The sequence below is a fragment of the Dipteris shenzhenensis genome, chromosome 24 (genome assembly GCF_047967505.1).
Source record: "Dipteris shenzhenensis isolate YYH24624 ecotype China chromosome 24, Dip_SZ_1.0, whole genome shotgun sequence".
Lineage (NCBI taxonomy): Eukaryota > Viridiplantae > Streptophyta > Polypodiopsida > Gleicheniales > Dipteridaceae > Dipteris > Dipteris shenzhenensis.
Window position 1 is genome coordinate 36,063,640 of NC_141619.1, and position 3,509 is coordinate 36,067,148.

The 3,509-nt window shown below is 46.0% G+C and overlaps 1 pseudogene; it reads right to left on the minus strand.

Moving 5' to 3' along the window:
* Positions 1–1,194: 1,194 nt before the first annotated feature.
* LOC147886552 (berberine bridge enzyme-like D-1 pseudogene) lies at positions 1,195–3,082 on the minus strand (annotated as a pseudogene).
* Positions 3,083–3,509: the final 427 nt, after the last annotated feature.

The following is a 3,509-nucleotide window of genomic DNA, read 5'->3' on the forward strand; positions in this document are numbered from 1 at the left end:
TTTATTATTTCTTACTAAACAATCAACAATGTTCAAAGACCCATAGAACCCACAAGTTGGAGCCAAGTGCTTTCATGCATACATGCACTCTTGTTAAGAATTGTCTGCTCCACGGCCATATAGTTGACACGAATGGATTTCTTTGCTAAAATTAGTTGTGTTAAGAATAGGAGTTTGAATGATTTCATGAAGTGGATCCAAATGTGAGGGGAGTTGAAGATACTTTGCTTCCTAGAATTACTCACTATAGCACGAGGGGTTATATGGATGCTTTCCTTTCAAAGTTCCTAGATGAAAAAGATATGTAAGGGGATTTGCTCACTATCTCTGCCAGGAACTTGGAGGATCACTCATCATATGCACATATAGCACTTGGGTGGTTATAAGTAGCCAAAGTTCTAGGTATATTCTAAATTAGGATCTTGAAAAAATCCCAAGTTCTTGAAGAAAAAGGAAAGCCTTACAATTTACAAGGGTCCTATTAATACCCCTTGAATGCACTTGATGTATAGGGTTAATTTCAAATAATGAACCCCCTTTCCCGCAAAGAGCCCAAAAATGGCATTCTTCACCTCTTTTTATCTTTAAAGGAAAAGTGCTCCCTTACCTCTCCTCTCCCTCTCCCCCTCCCTCCCTCTCTCTCCAATTCATCTTCTCCCCCCTCCCCCCCCCCCCCCCCTCTCTCTCTCTCTCTCTCTCTCTCTCTCTCTCACTAAATTTATGGAGACCATCTTCTGAAAATTATCTTTTAATAGCCCAAAATTTCATAAAATCGCATTTTGTTACAAGGGAGTGGCCACGCACACTTGTGTACTCTTGTTCATGTTTCTACATGTTACTATATGGAATTTGAATAATTGCACATTTTTTTACTCTGTTCTCAGTGTCACATGAAAGCACAATACAATATGTCTTCATTTATTCATATTTCTTCATGTTACTACATGGAAGTCAAAGAATGGCAATTGTTGTTACTCTGCTCGTAGTGTCACATGAAAGCACATTCCAATTTGTCTTCATTTAGTCATATTTCTACGTGTTAATACATGGAACTCAAAGAATGGCAATTGTTTTTACTCCGATCTAAGTGTCAAATGAAATACGAATTACAATATGGCTTCATTTATTCATATTTCTACATGCTACTAGATGGAAGTCATAGAATGGCAATTATTTTTATGATCTTAGCTCAATTACCGTCACATGAAAGCACATTAGCAATAAGAGGAAGGAAGAGAAAGGAAGAGGGGAAAGAGAGAGGGAGAGAGAGAGCCGCACACAGTTTGAAAAACTCACGCGTGTGGATTTTGCAAGGGGCTTATTGTTCACCTCCCCATCGAATCAAGACCAAAGGCTTTTCCAAGGTTTTGTAGGCATTCTTCCTTATAGATTCAAGCTGGCAAGATTTGCTAGCCAACTTAATCCAAGGATTCAAGCTGGCAAGATTTGTTAGCCAGCTTACCCGGCCCGTGGGGCTCCCGTTGGCACACTCTGCCCTGCCAATTCTTATACGTGGATCTATAAGCTGGTGGGTAAGCTCTGAGGATTGCTGAAAAGATTGTTGGGATCCACTCGACCTTTGATCTTCACTAGGCGGTCCAAATTCTGCAGAAAATAAGACTGGCCCGCAGTTGCTCCATCGCCAAGGTCTAGATCGATATAGTTCACGTATGCAGCCCTGGGAGCCTGCGAGACGTATGTCTCCATGTAGCTGTACAATCCTCTCAGCCACGATATCAAGGAGGCGTCTGGCGAGCCCGTGTCGTTTGCCCAATGGGCTTGGTACTGGATCACGAACAGATTGCCTGCCCTGTGAGGGAACGCAATTGTATCCGAGGAGATGTCGTTCATCACTCCCCCGTAAGGCTCAAAGATCATCCAACCCTGAAGATTCTGCTCCAGAATCTGGAACGCTCCCGCAAGCGCTTGCATAGAGATTGCAGCCTTGGCATAATCTGATTTTGCTTTGAAGTAATCCTTGCTTGCTTGCTCCCTGTTCATCAGGGAGCTGGGGTCGCTAGAACTGGACAAGCCGGCATTGTTTGCGATGGCCTGTATCCAACTTCCCTCCTTGCAATCTGATGCTGTGATGCCAAGCTCCGGATAGCTCTTGTTTAAAAGGGCTACGGTTTCGCTAATGCTTCCGAGATATTGTCCGTAAAACGATGCCCCCATGTCCATACCTCCAGATGAATTGATGCCCGCCATGTACACTGCGATGAAAAGCTCTTCCGGAGCAACTGGAGCCACGCTCTGCCAACGATAGACCAGGTCGGTGATGAGCTGTTTGCCAGTTTTCCATGAGCTGAATGTGGTCACAGTGGAAGGGACCGGAACGAGCTTGATTTTCCAGGCTACCACGATCCCCCAACTTCCTCCGCCGCCTCCACGAAGAGCCCAGAAGAGGTCTTCATCCGTGGTGCGGACCATCTTCACAAAAGTGCCGTTCGCAGTCACAAGCTGCGCCTCCAGCACGTTATCTGCGGCAACTCCATATTTTCGGGACAGCATGCCATAGCCGCCGCCGCTGATATGACCACCCACGCCGATGGTCGCACAAGTTCCCGCAGAGAATCCATAGGAGGACGTTTTTTGCGAGATGGCATAGTAGATCTCCCCCAATGTGGCTCCTGCTTCCACCCATGCTGTTTTGGAGGTCAAATTCACAGTCACGGCGTGCATATTCATGAGGTCTAGAACCACGAAGGGTGTATTGGCGGTGGAAGACAGGCCTTCGTAGCTGTGGCCTCCGCTGCGCACACGCAGGGCCCAATTTCCCCGCACGCAGGACCAAGCATCCTGCACCTGGAGTGCCGACTGAGGGAGAACGATGGCGACGGGCTTGGCCACTCCTGATTCAGTGAAGCGCAGGTTTTGGAGCGAGAAGTCGAGCAGGCTGGTAAAGGCAGTGGAGTTGGAAGAAGGGGTGGAGAAATTGAGGACATTCTTGTGGGTTAAGCAGGTGATCAAGGTGGATACAGTGGGAGCGCCCTCGGCGAGCGAGATGGAGAGGAGGAAGGAGAGCAAGATGGAGGCGTAGGATACAGTGAAGGCACGAGGCATACTGGAACGACAAGGCTAGCCCTAGTGACGTCTGAGGCTTGGTCTGAGGCTTATATATATATATATATATACGTATGTATGTACTATGTACACGAGGATAAGGCGTGTGTATTTCAAAGTCATAAAAGTCAAGTAGACTTTCTCTCCTCAACGTGGCCTTTTGCTAGTCCAAGCTTGCATTCAAGTGTTTCACGGCTTCAAGTGTCGGTCATGATGGCTCTCTTTTACAACCACCAACAATGAGCTTCTTTAACCTTGTCATGCTTGTATAACATAGTTTTTGTGAGTGGGCATAAGATTATTAGTGTAGCTCAATGACATTTGGATACACGTCCTCACCCTTATGGACCCTTCTTGGATTGAGCAATGATGACAAAATCGTGCTCAAAATGGAGTAGACACATAATTTAAAAGGCCAATTCTTCACATTTGTTACCCCATCATAA